The sequence below is a fragment of the Delphinapterus leucas genome, chromosome X (genome assembly GCF_059928025.1).
Source record: "Delphinapterus leucas isolate spDelLeu-1000000601 "Yukka" chromosome X, BTC_Dleu_Yukka2, whole genome shotgun sequence".
In the NCBI taxonomy this organism is placed as follows: domain Eukaryota; kingdom Metazoa; phylum Chordata; class Mammalia; order Artiodactyla; family Monodontidae; genus Delphinapterus; species Delphinapterus leucas.
In genome coordinates this window covers 70,347,891-70,371,741 of record NC_143150.1, presented here as the reverse complement: position 1 = coordinate 70,371,741, position 23,851 = coordinate 70,347,891, and the positions used below count along the sequence as shown (strand labels likewise).

At 39.2% G+C, this 23,851-nt stretch overlaps 1 protein-coding gene and 1 pseudogene across 2 annotated transcripts in view; both read right to left on the bottom strand.

Moving 5' to 3' along the window:
- Window positions 1-23,851, bottom strand: part of HDAC8 (histone deacetylase 8) — a 244,923-nt gene that overhangs the window by 95,575 nt on the left and 125,497 nt on the right. The window lies entirely within an intron of this gene.
- Window positions 2,903-23,851, bottom strand: part of LOC149744268 (ADP-ribosylation factor-like protein 4A) — a 37,268-nt pseudogene continuing 16,319 nt past the window's right edge.

Below are 23,851 nucleotides of genomic sequence, written 5' to 3'. Positions count from 1 at the left end.
CTGTATTTGTGTGGGTCTGTTTCTGGGATCTCTATTCTGCTCTTTGATGTGTTTATTCCTTTGCCAATACCACACAGTCTTGATTACTGTACCTATATATTAAATCTCAAAATTGGTAAAGTGATTCCTCCCACTTCATCCTTCTTTTATAAAATTGTTTTAGCTATTCTAGTTCCTTTGTTTTTCCATATAAATTTAATAATAATCTTGTCTATATTTTCAAAAAACATACTGGAATTTTGATAGGAATTATTTCAAACTTGTACATAAATCTGGAAAGAATTGACATCTTTACTACGTGGAGTCTTCTAATCCATGAACACGGTATGTCTTTGCATGAATGTAGATCTTTTATTTCTTTCATCAGGGTTTTGTAGTTTTAACATACAAGTCTGGTATGTGTGTATATATATATATATATATATATATATATATATATATATATATTGCAATACGCGGGCCTCTCAGTGTTGTGGCCTCTCCCGTTGCGGAGCACAGGCTCCGGACACGCAGGCTCAGTGGCCATGGCTCACGGGCCCAGCCGCTCCACGGCATGTGGGATCTTCCCGGACTGGGGCATGAACCCGTGTCCCCTGCATCGGCAGGCGGACTCTCAACCACTGCGCCACCAGGGAAGCCCTGGTATATTCTTTGTTAGATTTACACCTAAGTATTTCATTTTTTAAAAGCTGATTATAAATTGCATTGTATTTTAAATTTTGGTTTCCATGTGCTCATGGATAGTACATAGAAATACAATTGATTTTTGTATGTCAATCTTGTATCCTGAGACCTTGTTGAAAACATTTATTAGTTCTAGGAGGTTTTTGTAGATTCCTTGGGATTGTATTGTAGACAATAATGTCATTTGCAAATAGGGACAGTTTTATTTTTTCCTTTTTGTTTTGTATGCTCCTCAGATGCTGCTTGTTATGTCTTTCAGCTATGGAATGCACAGAGCAGAGATACTGGTCTGTAGTTTTCCTTTTTTTGTACTGTCTTTGTCTGGTTTTGGTATCAGGATAACACTGGTTTAATGAAATGAGTTGTGAAGTGTTTCTTCCTCTTCTATTTTCTGGAAAGATTTAGATTTGGTTTGAATTCTTCTTTAAACATTTGGTAGAATCCTCCAGTGAAACCATCTAGGCCTGGAGAGTTCTTTTTGGGAGTTTTCAAATACAAATTCAATTTCCTTAATAGTTATAGGTTATTCAAATAATTTCATATTTGGCGAGTTGCAGTAGTATGTGGTTTTTGAGGAAGCAGTTCATTTTATTTAACTTGTCAAGTTTATGTGTGTAGAGTTGTTAGATGTATTCTGTTATTACCCTTTTGATGTCTGTAGGGTTTGTGGTGATACCCCACTTCACTCTTGATTTTGGCAATTTATGTCTTCTCCGTTTTTAAATTTGTCAGTCCTGCTAGAGATTTGTCAGTTTTACTGACATTTTCAGAGAACCACCTTTCTGTTTCATTTTCTATATTATTATTGTTTTCAGTTTCATTTAATTTGCTCTACCTAGTATGTTAAGGTGGCAACTTAAATTATTGATTTGAGATTATCCTTTTTTTTTTTAAGATTTGGTGCTGTAAATTCCCCTCTCAGCACTGATTTAGCTGTGTCCCACAAATTTTGATATGTTGTATTTTCATTTTAAATCATTTAAATGTAATTTGTGATTCTTCATGAAATTTGCTTTTTGACAAATGGATTATTCAGGAGTGTGTTCTTTAAGTATCTAAATGTTTGGAGATTATCCTATTATCCTTTATTAATTTGTTTGATTCTATTTTGGTCAGAAAATATACCCTGTTTGATTTCCTTCTTTTAAATTTGCTGAGATTTCTTTGTGGTCCATGATGTGGTCTATCTTTATTTTTAAAATTTTAATATCATTGTGATAAAGTATATAAAACATAAAATATGCCATTGCAACCATTTTAAGTATAATATTCAGTGTATTAAGTACATTCACAGTATTGTGCAATCATCACCACTATCTATTCCAAAACTTTTCTATCACCCCCAATAGAAATTCTGTACCCATTAAGCAATAACTCCCCATTCCCCCTTCCCCCAATCCCTGGTAACTTCTAACCTACTTTCTGTCTATATGAATTTGCCTATTGTAGATATTTTGTGTAAGTGGAACTATATAATATTTGTCCTTTTGTGCCTGGATTATTTAACTTGGCATAACGCTTTCAAGGTTCATCCATGTCATAGCTTATATCAGAACATCATTTCTTTCTATGGCCAAATAGTATTTCATTGTATGGATATACCACATTTTGTTTATCCATTCACCTACTGATGGACATTTGAGCTATTTCACCTTTTGCCTATTGTGAATAATGCTACAGTAAACACCGAATACAAGTATCTGTTTAAGTCCCTGTTTTCAGTTCTTTTGGGTATATAACTTGGAGTGTAACTGCTGGGTCATATGGTAATTCTATACTGAACTTTTTGAGGAACCACCAAACTGTTATCCACAGTGGCTGTGCCATTTTACATTCCCAGTGGCAATTTACAAGAGTTCCAATTTCTCCACATCCCCAGTAACACCTGCTATTTTCATTTTAAAAATTATAGTTATTCCAGTAAAGTGGTTTCTCATTGAGGTTTTGATTTGCAGTTCCCTAATAACTAATGATGTTGAGCATCTTTTCATGAGCTCATTGGCCATTTGTAAATCTTCTCTGGAGAAATGCCTATTTAATTCCTTTGCCAATTTTTTTTAAACATCTTTATTGGAGTATAATTGCTTTACAATGGTGTGTTAGTTTCTGCTTTACAACAAAGAGAATCAGCTATACATATACATATATCCCCATATCTCCTCCCTCTTGCGTCTCCTTCCCTCCCACCCTCCCTATCCCACCCCCTAGGTGGTCACAAAGCACTGAGCTGATCTCCCTGTGCTATGTGGCTGCTTCCCACTAGTTATCTATTTTACATTTGGTAGTATATATAAGTCCATGCCACTCTCTCACTTCACCCCAGCTTACCCTTCCCCCTCCCCATGTCCTCAAGTCCATTCTCTACATCTGTGTCTTCATTCCTGTCCTGCCCCTAGGTTCTTCAGAACCATTTGTTTTTCAGATTCCATATATGTGTGCTAGCATATGGTATTTGTTTTTCTCTTTCTGACTTACTTCACTCTGTATGACAGACACTAGGTCCATCCACGTCACTACAAATAACTGAATTTCGTTTCCTTTTATGGCTGAGTAACATTCCATTGTATATATGTGCCACATCTTCTTTATCCATTCATCTGTCAACTGACACTTAGGTTGTTTCCATGGCCTGGCTGTTGTAAAAAGAGCTGCAGTGAACATTGTGGTACATGCCTCTTTTTGAATTATGGTTTTCTCAGGGTATATACCCAGTAGTGGGATTGCAGGGTCGTATGGTAGTTCTATTTTTAGTTTTTTAAGGAACCTCCCTATTGTTCTCCATAGTGGCTGTATCAATTTACATTCCCACCAACAGTGAAAGAGGATTCCCTTTTCTCCACACCCTCTCCAGCATTTACTGTTTACAGATTTTTTGATGATGGCCATTATGATTGGTGTGAGGTGATACCGCACTGTAGTTTTGACTTGCATTTCTCTAATGATTAGTGATGTTGAGCACTCTTTCACGTGTTTGTTGGCTATCTGTATATCTTCTTTGGAGAAATGTCTATTTAGGTCTTCTGCCCATTTTTGGATTCGGTTGTTTGTTTTTTTGATATTGAGCTGCATGAGCTGCTTGTAAATTTTGGAGATTAATCCTTTGTCAGTTGCTTCATTTGCAAATATTTTCTCCCATTCTGAGGGTTGTCTTTTGGTCTTGTTTATGGTTTCCTTTGCTGTGCAAAAGGTGTTAAGTTTCATTAGGTCCCATTTGTTTATTTTTGTTTTTATTTCCATTGCTCTAGGAGGTGGGTCAAAAAGGATCTTGCTGTGATTTATGTCATAGAGTGTTCTTCCTATGTTTTCCTCTAAGAGTTTGATACTTTCTGGCCTTACCTTTAGGTCTTTAACCCATTTTCAGTGTACTTTTGTGTATGGTGTTAGGGAGTGTTCTAATTTCATTATTTTACATGTAGCTGTCCAGTTTTCCCAGCACCACTTATTGAAGAGGCTGTGTTTTCTCCATTGTATATTCTGGCCTCCTTTATCAAAAATAAGGTGACCATATGTGCGTGGGTTTATCTCTGGGCTTTCTATCCTGTTCCATTGATCTATATTTCTGTTTTTGTGCCAGTACTATACTGTCTTGATTACTGTAGCTTTGTAGTATAGTCTGAAGTCAGGGAGTCTGATTCTTCCAGCTCCATTTTTGTTTCTCAAGATTGCTTTTGCTATTCGGGGTCTTTTGTGTTTTCATACAAATTGTGAAACTTTTGTTCTAGTTCTATGAAAAATGCCATTGGTAGTTTGATAGGGATTGCATTGAATCTGTAGATTGCTTTGGGTAGTATAGTCATTTTCACAATGTTGATTCTTCCAAGCCAAGAACATGGTATATCTCTTGATCTGTTTGTATCATCTTTAATTTCTTTCATCAGTGTCTTAGTTTTCTGCATACAGGTCTTTTGTCCCTTAGGTAGGTTTATTCCTAGGTATTTTATTCTCTTTGTTGCAATGGTATATGTGAGTGTTTCCTTAATTTCTCTTTCAGATTTTTCATCATTAGTGTATAGGAATGCCAAGAGATTTCTGTGCATTGCCAATTTTTTTATTTTTTATTATTTTTTAGGCAGACACTCTTCAAAGTTTTATTTCACTAACTTCAGGTCAAATTTCCACAGCTGTTTTCTGGTCAATTTTATATCTTTGCTTGGCTTCCCAAAATGGTAGTACCAAAAGATTTGTGGGGTAGGCAGAAGAGGCCATTTTAAGAAGCACTGCATTTACTCATCTTCCACAAGGCAACAGAGTTGGACATCTGATTGTTCAACAAAACAAAGCTTTAACAGCATCCAGGAGGGCAGGCAGGCAAACCAGGCTGTCGACACTCTTCCATTTGTCAAAATCAGACCACAGAAAACCTACTCCACACAGACCTAAAAGGTTATCACCATTCATCTTTTCTTTTTCTGCTGCTGCAACATTTTTCTTCTTTTAATTATCATATCATGTAGTTTCTCAAGTCCTTCCTTCAGTCCATCACCTATGATTGCACAGGTGGGCTGAAAATGCCAGGGAGTTGATGAGCTCAGCTCACTCATTGCTAACAATTTCTCAATTTCTGAGAGAGATAATGAGTTCCTCAGGTCTTGTTTTTTAGCAACTATAAGCACAGGAACTCCTTTATTTTCTGATATCCTAGTTATTTTATGAAGTTCAGTTTTGGCTTCTTCCATCCTTTCAACATCAACAGAGTCCACAACAAACACAATGCCATCTGCGCATCTGGTATATGATTTCCACAGTGGCCTTAATTTCTCCTGACCACCTACATCCCAGAAGTGAAAAGTTACTTTTAGAATTTCCCAAGGTTACCTTAATTTTTTCCATGTTAAATCCTTTGGTAGGTACGGTATTTACAATTTCATTGAACTGCAGCCTGTATAACACAGTTGTCTTTCCAGCAGAGTCCAAACCCATAATGACAATGTGGAAGGACTGAAATGAAGGCAGGCTGGACAGGATCAAAGTCTGGTCTGACAGTCCATTCCCCATTTCCATCTGCAAAGAAGTGTTCCAAACTGAAAGGCTTTCTTCTTACTGCTTGAGAACTTTTCTTCCTAGGGGATCCAGCTACCAGTCTCCCGAATTGGAGCCTGGATCCAAATGAGAAAGCATTGGTAGGCTTTTCTACGTGGGGGCACAGAAGCACCCCACCGCCACTCAGCTTAGCTCTCCACGCAACTCTGGTGGTTGCCTCACTAGAAACCGTGGCTCCAGACTATGACCACACCCACTCCACGCGGCCCACCCCTGAGCCCCAATCCCATTGGTCACCTGTGTCAGCATGTCCGTGCCACACGCGCCCCCGCGCCCTAATTGGTGAGAGTAACTGCCGCTCCCAGCACGGCAGAGCCAGGCTCTCCCTCGGTCCACAGGCACCACCTTTTGCCTTCAAGTTAGAAAAGAGGGCGCCTGTGGAGGAGCCGAGCGACCCCTGCAGGGGAAGGGGAGCCTCGGCCGGTCGGTCACGTCACCGCCAGCCGGCTCGCTCCACCCACCCGGGTGCACCTGCAGTGCGGACACCGTGCCGAGGTTCTCACATCCAGCCTGCGGTCACCGCTGGCGTATTTAACCCTTTGTCCGCTGGCCAGAGGGTGCTCCCTGTGGCTGCGCCGGCCCACAGGAGTGAATGATCCGACCTGCGGCAGCTGCCAGGGAAGGCCTGCTGTCCCTGCAGCACGATCCCTTCACCTCACAGCTCCGCACCCAGCCTGCCAATTTTTCAAATGGGTTATTTGTCTTCTTGTTGAGCTTAGGAGTTCTTTATATATTATGAATATTAAATCCTTATTAGATGATTTGCAAATATTTTCTCCCATTCTATAGATTTTCTTTTCACTTTCTTGATAATGTATTTTGATCCACAATAGTTTTAAATTTTTATAAGTCAAATTCATCTATTTTTTCTCTTGTTGTCATGTCTAAGAATCCACTGCCAATTCCAAGGTCATGAAGATTTATGTTTTATGTTTTCTTCAAGAATTTTATGGTTTTAGGTCTTATATTTAGACTGGTGATCTATTTTGAGTTAATTTTTGCATATGGTGTGTGGTAGGGAGTCCAACTTCATTGTCTTGCATGTGGATATCCAGTTGTCCAAGCACCATTTGTTGAAGAGATAATTCTTTCCCCATTAAATGAATTTGGCACCTTTGTTGAAAATCAATTGGCCATAGATGTATGGGTTTATTTCTGGACTTACAATTCTATACCATTGGTCTATATGTCTGTCCTTCTGCCAATACCACACTGTTTTGATTACTGTAGCATTGTATTAATTTTGAAATTGGGAAGTGAGTCCTCTAACTTTGTTCTTTTTCAAGATTGTTTTGGTTATTTGGGGCCTCTTGAGATTCCATATGAATTTGAGGATTGGCCTTTTCATTTCTGCAAAAAAAAAGGCTGTTGAGATTTTGACAGGCATTACAGTGAATCTATAGGCTGCTTTGGGCAGTACTGACATATTAGCAATATTAAGTCTTATAATCCGTGAATACAGGATGCTGTTCCATTTATTTAGGTCTTCCTTAATTTCCTTCAGCAAATATTTTGTAATTTTCAGTGTACCAGTCATTCACCTCCTTGGTTAAATTTATTCTTGGGTACTTTATTCTTTGGGATGCTATATGGAATTGCTTTCTTAAAAATTTTTGGATTGTTTATTGCTGGTGTATAAAAACACATTTGATTTTGTGTGTGTATTGTAACCAGCAAAATTGCTGAGTTTGTTCATTAGCTCTAGTAGCTTTCATGTGGATTCTTTGGAATCTTCTATATGTATGATCATGTCATCTGTGAATAGGGAGAGTTTTATTACTTGCATTCCAATCTTAATGCCTTTTATTTCCTGTTTCCTTGTCTAATTGCTCTGGCTAGAAATTCTAGTATAATAGCAGTGGTAAAAGTGGGTGTCTTGTCTTAATTCCTGATCTTAGTGGGAAAGTGTTCATCTTTTACCATTGACTATGTTAGCTGTAGGTTTTTTGTAAATGCCCTTTATCATGTTGAGGAGTTTCTGTTTATTCCTGGCATTCTGAATGCTTTTATCATAAGTGGGTGTTGGATTTTGTCAAATGCCTTTTCTGCATCAATTGAGATGATCATGTAGCTTTTCCCCTTTGTTATATTAATGTGATGTATTATATTGATTGATTTTCTTACGTTGAACCATCCTTGCACACCTGGGTTAAATTCCCCTTGGTCATTTTAATATGCAGTTGAATTCAGTTTCCTAGTATTTTGTTAAAGGACTTTTGCATCTATAATCATAAGATATATGGGGCTGTAATTTTCTTTTCTTGTTAGGTCTTTATCTGGCTTTGGTATCAGGGCAATGGTGGCCTCCTAGCATGAGTTGGGAAGTGTTCAATCTTATTCAGTTATCTGGAAGAGTTTGAGGCAAATTGGTATTGATTCTTTAAATGTTTTGTAAAACTCACCAGTGAAGCCATCTGGTTGTGACTTTTCTTTGTTGGGAGGTTCTTCATTACTAATTCAATTTAAATATTTTACTTGTTACAGATCTATTGAGATGCTATATTTCTTCTTGAGTCAGTTCTGGCAACTTTTTTATTTCTAGAATTTGTCCATGTCATCTAGGCAATCTAATTTGTTAGCATACAATTGTTAGTTGCATTCTCTTATAATCTTAAAACAAATCTCTGTAAGTTTGGCAGTAATGTCCTTCGTTTATTTATTTATTTATTTATTTATTTATTTATGGCTGCACTGGGTCTTAGTTGCCACATGTGGGATCTTTCGTTGAGGTGTGTGGGCTCTTTGCTGTGGTTCACGGGCTTCTCTCTAGTTGTGGCATGCGGGGCTTCTCTCTAGTTGTGGCACATGGACTCCAGAGTGTGTGGGTCTAGTAGTTGTGACATGCGTGCTCTCTAGTTGTGGCGTGTGGGCTCCAGAGCGTGTGGACTCTGTAGTTGTGGCATGTGGGCTCTCTAGTTGTGGTACATGGGCTCAGTAGTTGTGGTGCTTGGGCCTAGTTGCCCCACGGCCTGTGGGATCTTAGTTCCCTGACCAGGGATTGAACCTGCGTCCCCTGCATTGTAAGGCAGATTCTTAACCACTGGACCACCAGGGAAGTCCCAATGTCCTTCCGTTGATTTCTGAATTTAGTTATTTGTGTCTTCTCTCTCTCTCTCTCTTTTTTCTTTATCAGTCTAGCTAAAGGTTTGTCAATTTTGTTGCTCTTTTTTTTTATAAAAAGATTATTCATTTATTTAGTTTTGGCTGCATTGCTGTGCGTGGGCTTCCTCTAGTTGTAGTGAACGGGGGCTACTCTTTGTTGCAGTGTGTGGGCTTCTCATTGCGGTGGCTTCTCTTGCTGCAGAGCACAGGCTCTATGTGCACGGGCTTCAGTAGTTGTGGCACATGGGCTCAGTAGTTATGGCCCATGGGCTATAGAGCACAGGCTCAGTAGTTGTGGCGCATGGGCTTTGCTACTCTGCGGCATGTGGGATCTTCCTGTACCAGGGTTTGAACCCATGTCCCCTGCATTGGCAGGTGGATTCTCAACCACTGCACCACCAGGTAAGTCATTGTTCCTCTTTTCAAAGAACCAACTTTTGGGTTTGTTCATTCTCTGTACTGTTTTTCTATTCTCTATTTCATTTATTTCTATTCTAATCTTTGTTGTTTCCTTTCTTCTGCTAGCTTTGGATTTAGTTATCTCTTCTTTTTCTAGTTCCTCAAGATGTAAAAGTAGTTTATTGATTTGAGATCTTCTTTTTAATGTAGGCATTTACAGGTATAAATTTCCCTCTGATTATGGCTCTTGCTGCATCTCATGAGTTTTATATGTTGCATTTTCATTTTCTTTCATTGCAAAGTATTTTCTCATTTCCACTGTGTTTTCTTCTTTGATCCATTAGTTGTTTTAAGAGTGTGTTGCTTAATTTCCACATATTTTTGAACTTCTCACTTTCCCCTCTGTTGTTGTTTCTTTTAGCTTTATTCCATTGTGGTTAGAAAAGACAGTTTGACTGATTTCAATCTTCTTAAATGTATCAAAACTTGTTTTGTGGCCTAACATATGGTCAATCCTGGGGAATGTTCTATGTCCACTTGAAAAGAATGTGCATTCTGCTGTTGTTGGGGGGAATGTTCTCTCTACGTATCCTTCTGGTCTAATTGGTTTATAATGCTATTCAAGTTCTCTATTTCCTTATTGCCCTTATGTCTAGATGTTCTAACTGTTATCGAAAGTGGTATTTGAAGTCTCCAACTATTACAGTAGAACTGTCTATTTTTCTTCTCAATTCTGTAAATGTTTGCTTTCTACACTTTGGGGCTCTGTTGTATAGTATAAATAGGTTTATAATTGTTATATATTCCTGATGAATTGATCCTTTTATCAATATATAATGTCTTTGTCTCTTGTAACACTTTTTGACGTAAAGTCGATTTTGTCTGATATTAGTATAAGCCAACCTCAGCTCTTTTTGGTTACCATTTGCATGGAATATTTTTTTCCATCCTTTCTTTCACTCTCAACCTACTTATTTCTTTGGATCTAAAGTAAATTTCTCATAGACAGCATACAGTTGCACCATGGCTTCTTTTTTTAATTCACTCTGCCCAATCTCTGCCTTTAATTGGACATTTTAATTAATTTACATTTAATGTGTTTGCTAATAAGGAAGGCTTTCTGCCATTTCTTATACTATCTTTGTCCCTCATTTATTACATTAATGTCTTCTTTCGTATTTAGTTGATTATTTGTAGTGAACCTTTTTGATTCTCTTCTCATTTCCATTTGTACATTAAAAGAACATTTATTTTGTAGTTACCATGGGAATTACATTTAACATCCTAAATTTATTATAATATAGTTTGAATTGACACCAACTTAACTTCAATAGCATATAAAAACTCTGCTATTATTCAGTTCCATCCCTTCCTTATGTTGTTGTCACAAATTACATCTTTAGATATTGTGTGCCCAATAACAGATTTATAATTATTCTTATGCATTTGTTTTTTATGTCATGTAGAAAAGAAAGAGTGGAGTTACAAACCAAAAGTGCAATACTAGCTTTTATGTTTGCCCATGTAGTTCTCTTTACCAGAGAACTTTATTTCTTCATATAGCTTCACGTTATTGTCTAGTGTCCTTTCATTTCAACTTGAAGGACTTCTTTTTGCCCCATTTTTTCTCAGGTAGGTCTAGTGTTAACAAACTCCCTCAACTTTTGTTTATCTGGGAATGTCTTAATTTCTCCCTCAATTTTGAAGAAGAATTTTGCTGAATATAGAATTCTTAGTTGACAGTTTTTTTTTTTCAGTGCTTTAAATATGTCATCCAACCACCTTCTGGCCTACATGGTCTCTGATGAGAAATCAGCTTTTAATCTTATTGAGGATCCCTTGTATGTGACTAGTTGCTTCTCTTTTGCTGCTTTCAAGATTGTTTGTTTGTCTTTCAAGAGTTTGATTGTAATGAGTGTTGGTGTGGATTGCATCTATCCTCCTTGGAATTCATTGAGCTTCCTGGATGCATAGATAATGTCTTTCATCAAATTTGGGAAGCTTTCGGCCTTTATTTCTTTAAACATTCTTTCTGACTTTCTCTCTCTCTTTTTCTTCTGGGACTCCCATAATGGTGTCCCATGGATCCCTTAGGCTCTGTTCTCCTTTATTCATTCTTTTTTTCTTTCTGTCCCTTGGACTGGGTAATTTTAATTTTCCTATCTTCAAATTCACTGATCTTGTGCCTGAAGCTTCTAGTGAATTGCTAGCATTTTGACAGATTTCCTTGAATGTCAGGAGTTTTTTAAAATGACAAAAAACACCTCTTCCAGTCTTTAAGGTCCTCTCAGGTCTTTTCTGAGCATGCTATATGCCCTGGGCATTTCCCCATATACACAGGTGCTTTTGACTGCCTTCATTTTCCAAAGAAATACTCTCTCTGGCTTTTCCTCCCAGGCCTTAGGTTGTCTATTTTATGTCTAAATTGCAATCTTTTGCCTCAGGAATCTGTGGGTTGTTCATCTACATTACGATGTTTTCAAGCAATGCTCACCACTTTTATGACCTAGTTGAGTTTCAAGTTAGGTGTAACAGAGATGAGTACCCTGCATCTGTCATCCAGGTAGCCCCTGACAGGTTAGAATAAATCTACACAGTAATTTTCAAATAAGGTCTACTCTCTTCCCTCTTGAACCATGGTCCAGGGTTCTACACTAGGAACATATTTTCGAGAGTGCTGCCCAGTTGGGATGGGAGTAGGACAAGGGCAAGTAAAAATGCCATAAAGCTCTCCTACCATTAAAAAGCTAGGTACCTTTTTACTTGTACCATGAGCTGTTATTTTCCTTTAACAGTTTATTCCAGGGGGCACTGCATTTGAACTAGGATTACACGGTACACCTTGATATGACCCTTAACTTTTATTTATTTCATTTGTATTTTGATCAAAGTACTAGTTTAATAACATGCACATAGTTTACAAAGTTAAACATTACCTAAGTCTTACGATGACACGCAGCAGTTCTCTAACTTATCCCTTCACGTTTCCAATTTCTATTTCCAACAAACAGCCACATTTCATTCTTTTAGTCACTTCTAGTATTTCTCTGTATATATTCAAATAAAATGAGAAGATTGGTAGTTGTTTTTCAATATTTGATATGCTCTACTGACTTCCTTCTATGGAAGATTATAATTGAGTCCTACTACTATCTCCCACATCCATCTACACACACATTTCACCTTGTCTCATACTCCACATTTAATTATCCCAGAATTGTTGGCCAAGTTAACATTCAGTGTTTAAAGTTATGGTGACAACAAATACTGTTCACAGCTGAGCCAGCTGCTATATATAGTATGGCTACTTTTCCTTCCTTGGAAATTTTTTTCCTGGAATTAATAATTACCTCACCTTATATATGTTGTCTAGCTTTCTATGTACTTATCATTAATGCATATCAATTCCTATGTATTTATCACTAACTCATGCCACACTCTTTGACAAAACTGTAATATTCTCAGTATTGTCAACCACACCAGGCAATCTGTGAATTCCATCTTCTCCTCAGAACCTTTCCCTGAAGCTCTCTAAGTTGGACTGTTTGATTTCTAGGCCTCTGTACAGCTGGTATATGGGACCTTCTCCTCACTACCATCCTGAGAAATCCCTGCTGTTCTCTCCTGCATTGGATCCTCTGTTTCCTGGATCATATGTCTTCTGCTTTCTGGATTTACTGCCCTCGTTTTGTTGGGTACCTACTCCAAGATTCCTGAACTTGCATGCCTGAAAATGTCTGTATTCTATCCTTGCAATTGATTGGTAGTTTGGCTGCATATGGAATTCAAGGCCCAATGTCTTCAAGCTTTCAGTATTGTTGATAAGAAGTCCAAAGCCATTCTGATTTTAGAACCTTTTTGTGTGACCCCAAATTTTCCTCCCTAGAAGCTTTATAGCTTTTAGAATGATTTCTTTTCCCCTTTGCTCTAAAGTTTTATGATATGACTTGAGGTGTGTTTTTCCTTTATGGTGCTGGGCAACCAGTGGGCCCTGTCAGTCTGGAAATTAATGTCCTTAGGTTTGGGGGAGATTTTCTTTTATTATTTATTTGATAATTTCCTCTCCTTAATTTTCTTCTCAAGAATTATTTTTATTGGATGTTGGACCTCATGGATTAATTGTTTAATTTTCTTATTTTTCTCTTTTCCGTTTCTCATCTCTCTACCTATTAATTGTTTTCTTAGAGATTTCTTCAACTATATCTTCCAACACCTTGTTGAAAAAAAATTTTTAAACCACTTTAGTCATTTCTAAGCGTTCAGTTCAGTGGCATTAAGTACATTCACAAAACTGCAACCATCATCACTATGCATTTGCAGAACTTTTTAATCATCTTAAACATAAGCTACAAACCCATTAAACAATAACTCCCTATTCTTCCCTCTCCCTAACCCCTGGTAAACTCTAAATCTACTTTCTGTCTCTATGAATTTGCCTATTCGAAGTACCTCATATAAGTGGAATCATACATTGTTTGCCGTTTTGTGTCTGGCTTATTTCACTTAGCATACTGTTTTTAAGGTTCATCCATATTGTAGTATGTATTAGAATTCCATTCCTTTTAAAGGCTGAGTAATATTCCATTGTATGTAAATACCATATTTGTTTTTCCATTCATCTTTTGATGTATATTTGGGTTGTTCCCACCTTTTGGCTTTTTAAAATAATGCTGTAATTACAGTGATATACAAGTGTCTGCTTTCAATTCTTTGGGGAATATACCTAGAGGAAGAATTGCTGGGTCATATGGTAATTCTATGTTTAACTTTTGGGGGAACTGTCAAGCTGTTTTCCACAGTAGCTGCACAATTTTACATTCCCACCAATAAGGCACAAGGGTTCCAATTTTTCCATGTCCTTACCAACACTTGCTATTTTCCATTTAAAAAATAATATCCATCTTAACGGGTATGAAGTGGTAACTCACTGTGGTTTCTTACCATTGTAAAGTTGACTTTTCCTTGATTTGGCATTTTCTTGATTGCTGTAAACCTTTGACTGTTTTCCAGAGTTTTGACAAGTTGTTTCTGACAGTTTCTGTTTGTTTTTCTATGCTTCTGTGGAGTGATGGTAGTTCGGCATCGCCTACTCCATCAATTTTATATGGTATATCTTGGTATATGTTCCATGGGTGCTTGAGAAGAATGTATATTCTGCTGTTATTGGGTGAAGTGTCCTATAAATGTCAGTTAGATCCTCTTGGTTGATGGTTGTGTTGAGTTCTTCTTTATCTTTCCTGATTTCCTGTCTAGTTGTTGTATCACACCCATAACAGGAACGGATAAAACTAACTTCTTCCTCCCAATGAAGGTAAGAGAACTTAAGGTAGCTTAGGGAAGAATATAAGCGAGAGTTTCCATGACTTTCTAAGAGCCTGATGTCTTTCAATTGCAGGTCTGCCTCTGCTGCTTCATCTCCCACTATTTCCTCAGATGCCCTACATACATAGTAAACTATTTATAGTTCCCCAAGACCATGTGCTCTTTTACCTTTCTCTGGCTTTGTACCTGCAATCACTTTTCCTGAAATGTCCTCCCCCTTGAGTATCTTTAAAGATTCAGCTCATATATTACCTCCCTTATGAAACTTTTGCTGATCACTTAGAGCAACTTGAATATATCTTTCTTTGGATGCTAATTTACAATGAAGCTAATCATAAATCTTCAAAGTCCCTCACTTGGACAGACACTTTCCAAGGTCCTGGGAGGAGCCCTAACATTATTTTACAAGGTTATATATATATATATATATAACCTTGTAAAATAATATATACATTATATAAAATAAAATAAAAAATATATATAATCTAATTTGCAAAGTAAGATATTTAACCATATTCAGTTAAGACTTTTCTCCAGTCTGACTTTTCCTCCATCAGACATCCGCCTTGTGTTGGGTGGCACTGGAGTGGCTAAGAGGAAATTGAGTTGTGGATAGATTTAGTTTGGGTTTAATGGGATATATTTATGTGGTTTGCAATGACTTAATGTGTATAGTTAATTTATTGCTAACGGTGTAGGAATGGCTTCAGGAATGCTCCCATAACCTGATGTCTTGACTCACCCAGCATCTTTACACAAAACAGAGAGAGCCAGAGGTATTATAGCCATATGAATGTATCCTATGGTGCCCTGTCTTAGACATGTTGGGGAGCAGAGGAGAAACAAAGCTTGAAATGTACAAAGCCCAAAGTTAGTCTGTGGAAAATTCTTCTAATCATCACATTTAAATTTTAAGTGAAGGATTTTTTTGTTTTGTTTTGTTTTGTTTTTGTGGTACGTGGGCCTCTCACTGTTGTGGCCTCTCCCGTTGCGGAGCACAGGCTCCGGACATGCAGGCTCAGTGGCCATGGCTCACGGGCCCAGCTGCTCTGCAGCATGTGGGATCTTCCCAGACCGGGGCACAAACCCGTGTCCCCTGCATCGGCAGGCGGACTCTCAATCACTGCGCCACCAGGGAAGTCCCAGGATTTGTATTTTTAATGATGCTTAGTCAAAATGAAAGTTTCCTCCTTTCAAAACTATAGTCAATTCAGCATGTACAACTATAAATAAATCATAATACTTTTTTCATGGAAATTGTACAAAATAGAATTTATCAAAATTCCTGTTTTTCTTTCTTTTTTTTTTAGAAGCATTTTTTTTGTTTTTGGCTGTGCCACACGTCTTATGGGATCTTAGTTCCCTGACCAGGGATTGAAACCGGGCCCCTGGCAGTGAAAGCGTAGAGTTCTAACCACTGGACTGCCAGGGAATTCCCCAAATTCCTGTTTTTGAAGAACCCAAATCTCCTAGCAGTATTACAAACAGCAAGTACAGCTTTGTGTACAGTCACATATTTTATGCATCTCATCTGCTATGTACTACTGAATTGTGTCCCTCCGACTCCCCCAACTTCATGTGCTGAAGCCCTAACACCCAATGTGTCTGTATTTGGAGACAGGGCATTTAGAAGGTTATTAAGGCTAAATGAGGTCATAAGCGTGGGGCCCTGATCTTCTTGGATTGGTGGCTTTATAAGAAGCAATGACTGAGTCTTAAAAGAAACCAATCCACTCGTTTCAAAATGGGGTAAGAGGGGTCTATTCTCTTGCCCAAGTATCTTTGCGGATTTTCCCTTACTCTCCTCTACTACTCACTCACTAGTTGTGTGACCTTGGGACCAACCAGCTAACTCTTTAAGACACAGTTTTCTCTTCTATAATGTAGATAAACACCTCAAAGGTTGTTGTGAAGGTTAAATGAAATAAGGCCTGTGAAAGCATCTATCACAGTACTTGGCATACAGTAGGTGCTCAATTAAGGTTAGTTTTCTTTCTTTTATGCTTCTTTTCAGTGAGGTCTGCTCATTCTCTTTAAAGAAGCAGAGTCTCTTCATCTTCCTGGGCTCTCATCCCTCTGTAGTATTCCTCTGAGGAGAAATTGTTTTCTTCATTATCTTGGAAGAAACTCTATCTCCTTATGGGGATACTCATCCTCCCCTGGAATTTTTTCCTGGTTATAAAAAAAGTCCTAAAGTTTACAAGGCCAATGCGTGATCTAGCAGGAAATGTAGACATTTTTCATGTTAATAGTAAAAGGATAAGGAGACCGTTTCCAATTTGTACAGACATTTTGTTACCGTGGCATGTGCTTAGAGCAGAAGCAAGAAAGCAGCAATTAATTGAAGGTCTCTACAATGCAGAGTTTTAATTAATTCATCTGATTTTATTAAATGGTGTAATTTGAAGAGGTATTAGGCATAAAGCAGTTGGTAAATTCCCAGTGCCTAAGTCTACCCCCTACCATGCTCCTCATGGGGCTAGGCAGAGATGCTAGCTCCATGTCACTGCCAGCAAGTCTCATTTCAGAAGGTCTACTTCCTGCAGGTGCATGCCAGGGAAGTAACTGTGGGATATGATCCCAGAAAGGGAGAGTTGGTGGTTGCAAAGGTCAGGAGAGAGCGTGATGCAGCCAAATGCTTTTGGGTCCATTAAGTCAGCACAGCTGCCACATGGGCTGCCAATTCTATTCAGAAGTGGGCAAAATTCAGGTTGGAAAATTGCTTCATGTGGTATGCTCGTGTGTGGATTGGAGCAAATAAAGATTAGAGTGGGCAATAGGGACTCATATAGTAAGCAGTTAAGAACTGAAGGTGAAAGCAAGTGAGAGAAGGTGGCTGCTCCCTGTCACTGTCCTCTCCTGCTGCCGCAGCTGCCAGCACCCCCTTGGCCCAGGTGCGGAGGGGAGGGCTTGGAGGCTCTTTATTTCTGTTGCTTCCATTTCACCAACAGTTGGCAGCTCTATCCGTTGTAGGGATTAGCTCCTCAAATTTGTTGTGAACATGTTAAGGAAATATTCTTGGTTTATAAAAACCAAGAAAACTTGCATACAGCTAGAATGCAATTTCCAGAAATGGACTTCCTTCCTCTTTTTAGATGTAAATTATCTTTGTCTATTTGCATCTTTTTTTTCTTTCCCCTCAATTTGTTTTGGCCACACCATGCAGCTTGTGGGATCTAAGTTCCCCGACCAGGGACTGAACCCTGGCCACCCGCAGTGGAAGCGTGGAGTCCTAACCACTGGACGGCCAGGAAAGTCCCCCGTCTTTCCCCTCAATGTTAGAGAAAGGATTATTTTGTATCCTGTTTAGGAGTAAACTCCTAACCTGGGCTCCAGATTTTACCTCCCCTGTAACCTTAAACTCTTAATTACTGCCTTTCCTCTCAATCGTTTTAAATGCCTCTCACTTCATTCCATACTTCTCCTCAGTAACAGACCCCCACAGGTCATTTTCCTTAAACACCTTCTCTTGAAACTGTTGCCCCTTGGAACACTGTCTAGGAAAATAAAAGCAAAAGCTTCTCAGCTGTTCGCCCTTAAAGAGTCATCTCCCCATTTCCTGCTTTTTTTTTCAAGCTACATTAGAACTAAAAATTGGGCTGAGCAGCTTTGCAGGGAAGCCTTCCCTCATTCCATTAGGCACTATTAGTCACACCTGCAATGCATTCCCACAGCACTGTGTTCATCCTGCTATTATTGTACTTGGCAACTAGAATTGTAATTTATCTGTTTACACTGTATTGTTATTTACCTCCTTGTATTTGTGTCACTTTTCCTAATCCATAAGTCCCTAAAAGGAAGTGAAGTGACCTTTATCTTGGTGTCCCCAGAAAAGAATGTTTCATAATCGGTGCCCAGTAAGTGTTGAGTGGGAGACATGGCGGGGGGGGGGTGCTAACAGCTATCGGACCATGACCATGTGCCAGTTTTTCTGTGAGACAGGGGTCATTATACTTTCTTTGCACATAAAATTGAAGTTTATAGAGTTCAAGGAGCTTGCCTAAAGTCATATAGCTATTCAATATTAGAGCTGTAATTCAAATTCCAGTATGTCTGATTTTTAAATCTATGCCCTTTCTATCATGTTGCCTCCAATATCTTACACTGAGTCCAAGTTCTGGTCCTACCAATTCTCTTGTGTCTTCACCCCACTCTCTGCTTTCTGACCTCACAAAGACACCCCAGTGCCCTGATCCCTATTTTCTCCTGGTTTGCCTGCCCCCTTTTGACCCCACATCCAGCCTAGACCACATGACTATACTCTTGAGCCCTCTTTCACCATCACCTTCAACCTCTGTCCCTTTGCCCCATCTGCCTGGAATAATCATCACTCCAGGTCAGCCCCCGCAATGTGCCTTCTCTGTTCTGCCACTATTGCAGAAAACTGCACCAAGGGACAGACTGGTATCACCAATCTATGGTTTCCAACTGCACATACACTTTGTGGGCTTCTTCATGATCCTTTCACTCACCTCTGGTAAGCTTCTTCTCCTATTCTTCTCAATTACTGTTCCAATATTTACCACTTTCCCTAACCCCACTATGGACATCTTATCTCTTCCTTCTTGAACATTTAGGACAGTTCTGTGGTTTTGCTATCATACAAAAAAGCTAAGGTGAGCATCCTTATACATATTTCTTTCTTCACTTGAGATTTTTGTCTTAAATGGCAAGCTTCTTGAAAGAGTTAGCCCTACCCATTGCTGTCATTTCATTTCCTTTACCTTCTATTCACCACTCAACCTACAGTTGTCTGGCCTCTATCCCTTCCACTCACTGACTCTCTTCTTTTTTTTTGGTTGCCCCATGCGGCATGTGGGATCTTAGTTTCTCGACCAGGGATCGAACCCGGGCCCCCTGCAGTGGAAGTGTGGAGTCTTAATCATTGGGCCACGAGGGAAGTCCCCTGACATTTTTCTTTTAATTGAAGTATAGTTGATTTACAATGCTATGTCAGTTTCAGCTGTATGGCAAAGTGATTCAGTTATACATACATACATATATATATATATTCAGATTCTTTTCCATTATAGGTTATTACAAGATATTGAATATAGTTCCCTGTGTTATATAGTAAGTCCTTGTTATTTATCTATTTTACATACCTGTTTGTATACGTTAATCCCAAACTCCTCTAATTTATCCCCCACCCTTTCCCCTTTGGTAACCATAGTTTATTTTCTCTGTCTGTGAGTCTGTTTGTTTTGTATAAGTTCATTTGTATCATTTTTTTTAGATTCCACATATAATTGACATTTTTCTCATCGAGGTAACCAGTAGCCTCCATTTTGCCAAATTCTACTTCATACTTGTAGGTCTATAGCTTATTGGACCTCTCAGCTATATCTGACACATCTGAGAATTCTCTTCATCTTAAACTTTCAACTTCTGTTTTCCATAATCCTACTCTGCTTTTCTTCCTAGTAAGTATTAGCTAATAATTACTGTGTGTTTATCAGGCACTATTCTAAGGGCTTTACATTAATTACATGTACATTTAATTCTCAAACAATTGAGGCTTAGAGGTGAAGTAACTTGCCAAAAGTCACACAGCTGGCATGTGGCAGAGCCTATAGAATAAAAAATCATACAGACTGGATCCAGAGTCCATGATTTTAATCACTGCGCTATACTGCTTATCCTTAACATACTTTTTCAGTCTCCTTTGTAAGCTCATTTTTTATTTTATTTATTTATTTATTTTGTTTGCGGTACACGGGCCTCTCACTGTTGTGGCCTCTCCCGTTGCGGAGCACAGGCTCCGGATGCGCAGGCTCAGCGGCCATGGCTCACGGGCCCAGCCGCTCCGTGGCATGTGGGATCTTCCCGGACCGGGGCATGAACCCATGTCCCCTGAATCGGCAGGCGGACTCTCAACCACTGCGCCACCAGGGAAGCCCTGTAAGCTCATTTTTACTGGTCTTTTAAACACTGAAATTCTTCAAGACCTCCTCCTTGGCTCTATGGTCTCCTTCTTACACACTCTCCACAGGTAATCTCTTTATTCTCATGGTTTGAATCACACACTCTTGATACTCAGATCTATATCCAGTTGAATATATCCCCTGAACTTCAGACTCTTAAATCCAACTGCATCTTGGTCAGATCCACTTGGGTGTTCTACTGGCACCTGGTACTCAACGTAAAAACTGGCTCACTTGTAGTGCTCCTCCTCCTGTATTCATCATGCAGTAACGTCATCCAGTCATCAAAACCACGGTGACATCCTAGATTTCTCCTCCTTTACCTTCAGAATCCAATTAATCACCAAGTTGTGCTAATTCTGTCTCTTAAACATTTTTTAAATCTTTCCCTTGTCTTCATCCCTACTTTAAACTCTCTTCATCACTTGCCTGACATATTGCAACAGTCTCCAGCCTGGCCTCTCTTAAATCTATCCTGAATCATCTCAGCAAAACACAGATCTGACCATGTCACTGCCCTTCCATGACTCAGTACTGCCTGTTGGCAGTACCTGTTGGTACATTCTCAGTTCTTCAGCCTGACACAGCTTTCTGTGGTTAAAACCATGGGCTCTGGAGTTAAACTGCCTGCTTTGAATCTCAGCTCTGATGGTGTGCCACGTTGGGCAAGGTACCCAATCTCCTTCTGTCTCAGTTTCCATATTGGTATTATGATTGTGAGAATTACATGACATATCCATGTAAGGCACTTAGAACACTGCCTGGCATATAATAAGTGCGCAATAACTGTCTGCTACTGTCAATATTATTATCTAGTCTCATCTCCTCTCATTCCTTGCCTTCAAGCTTATGTTCTGGTAATACTGCACTGTTTATAATTCCCTAAAGGCATCATGCTGTTTCACGGCTGTGTGCCTTTCTACTGCTGTTTCCTTAACCTTCTATACTTTCACACACTTATCTGCCTGGCTAATCCTCGGCTCAGTCCTTAGCCAGACATCATCTTCAGGATATCTTCCTTGACTCCCATGCCTCTGACACAGTCTGAGTAATTTGCTTTCTTCTATGACCTTATAGACTCTGTACATGCCTCTAACGGCGCTTAACACAGCGAACTGAAGTTACCTATGTATGTCTGTCTCCCCTGCTGGACTGTAAGCTCTTTGAGCAAAGGGATACGTCTTTTACTTCTTTGTACCTTCAGCACTTAGCATTGTGCCCATATAGTAGGTGCTTGTTGAACTGAACTGCCTCCCTTTTCATGGAAAAGTTAGGTATCCGCATTTGTGGCTCACTTGACTAGGAAAAGAATGTCTCTATCTTTTGCCAAGCTGGTTTTTCCCATTTCAATACATTCCACCACTGAAATGTTTGAGTCAGAAACTTTGATTCCTCCATTTCCCTCACCCTCACCCTGACATATTATGTCAGTTCTATCTCCAAAATATGTCATTATTCTCATTTCCACTGCTACCACCACCATCTCTCAACTGGCACCTGGCCTCCTAACTGGTCTCTATACTTCCATTCACACCACCCACCCTCCATTCCACACCGCAGCCAGAGTTGTTTTAAAATGTACATCAAATCATGGTACCTCTCCTAGTTAAAAGCCTTCAGTGGCTTCTCACTCTATTAAGAATGCGATCCAACTCTTCACCATGGGCTACAGAGCCCTGCAGGGTCTGGCCCCTTGCCCCTTACTAGCGCTAGTCATAGTAGCCTTCTTCCAATACCCAGAACACACCAAGCTCTTTCTTGCTTCAGGGTCTTTCCACATGGTTGCCTACTCTGCCTGGAACATTTGCCCTCTAATTGATTTTTTTTGAACCTGGCTGGCACTTCTCACCCTTTGAGTTCTAGCCTAAAATATCACATCTTTAGAGTGTCTTTCCTAGTGAGCCTATCTAAGTCCCTCTGTTAGTCGCTACCTCTGTATTTTGTGTGCTTCCATCATGGCTCTTACCACAGTTTATAAATATCTTCACTTATTTTTTACTTGCCCTGTAGTCTGTCTTCCTCACCAGGTTGCACACTCCGTGATGCAGTGACCATATCTACACTGGTCACCATTGTAGCCCCAGCACCTGGCACAGTGTCTGGCACCTTGTTAGCATTCAATAAGTATTCCTTGAATGACTGAGTGACTTGATAAGTCAATCATTCAATCAGTAAAGCAGGGTGGCTATGTGAAGTTCCTTTTGGTCTCTTCTGTAAGAAAAGCTTTACAACTTCAGGTAGCAATTTAATTGGGAGATGAATCATCTTGCTTAACCCAGTTGAGAAGTATTGTAGGAGATCTTAATCAAGCAAGAAAAGGAAATACTTTTTAAAAGTCTGGATGTTAGGCCCTTTATGCTTGTGAGTGACTCAGGAGTGATGACTGTAATTACTACAAAACAGCAGTTCTCAACAGGGGGTGATTTTGCCTCTTCCCAGGGGACATTTGTTAATGTCTGGGTACATTCTTGGTTGTCAAAACTGGGAGATGCAGGGAGTGTGCTCCTGGCATCTAGTGAGTAGAGGGCAGGGGTGCTGCTCAGCATCCTATAACACATAGATCAGCACCCCAACACCCCCCAACAAAGAATTATACCACCAGAAAGGTTAATAGTGCCAAGGCTCAAAAACCAAAAGAGAAACAGGACTAATATCTACTTTGTGAAACATAATAGAATGGTCAAATATAGGTGGTTAGTGTTCTAGAGGATTTGTAAAACTCAATAATTGAAGCATTAATAAGCTCTCTTGTTTCCTAAGATTTATTTCTGTTCTTTAGAGTGGGTTTCTGTTTGTTTGTTTTAAACAAAGAGTCCATTGACAGGCTTTAGGAAATTTTTGAATGTTCTGAAATTGTATCCAAAATTGAGTAATTGTAAGCATTTATATGGGAGGGGGGCCGTCAGATTCTCAAAGGGGTCCATGACCACCAAAAGATTAAAAAGCAACTCGTATGGAAAGACCTTTGTGTTACCTGGACTGTACTTTAAAAACTCATTATTTTGTGGAATATAGGTTCTGCAAAATGTTTGGGAACATGCATCCTGGAGGGATGTCTTTTAGAGCTGCCTCAGGAGGCAGGCAAGTGTGAAGGAAGCTCAGCCTACTTTCTTCCTAGCTTGGGGGCAATACAGGTTTCACTGGGCTGTTAGGAGACCATGTGAGGGAACTTACATAAGCCCTACTGAAGTGTTAGGCACACAACAAGTGCTCAACAAATCTTAGTTTTCTTTCTTCCTTTCTCATTACTGTAAGGATTGAATAAAATAATGCTTTGAGAACTAAATGAAATAATGCATGTGGCATGTTGTGTGGTCAGAAGTAGATGTTTAATAAATGCTTATTTTTCTCCCATGTATTGCTTATACTAAAACCCTGGG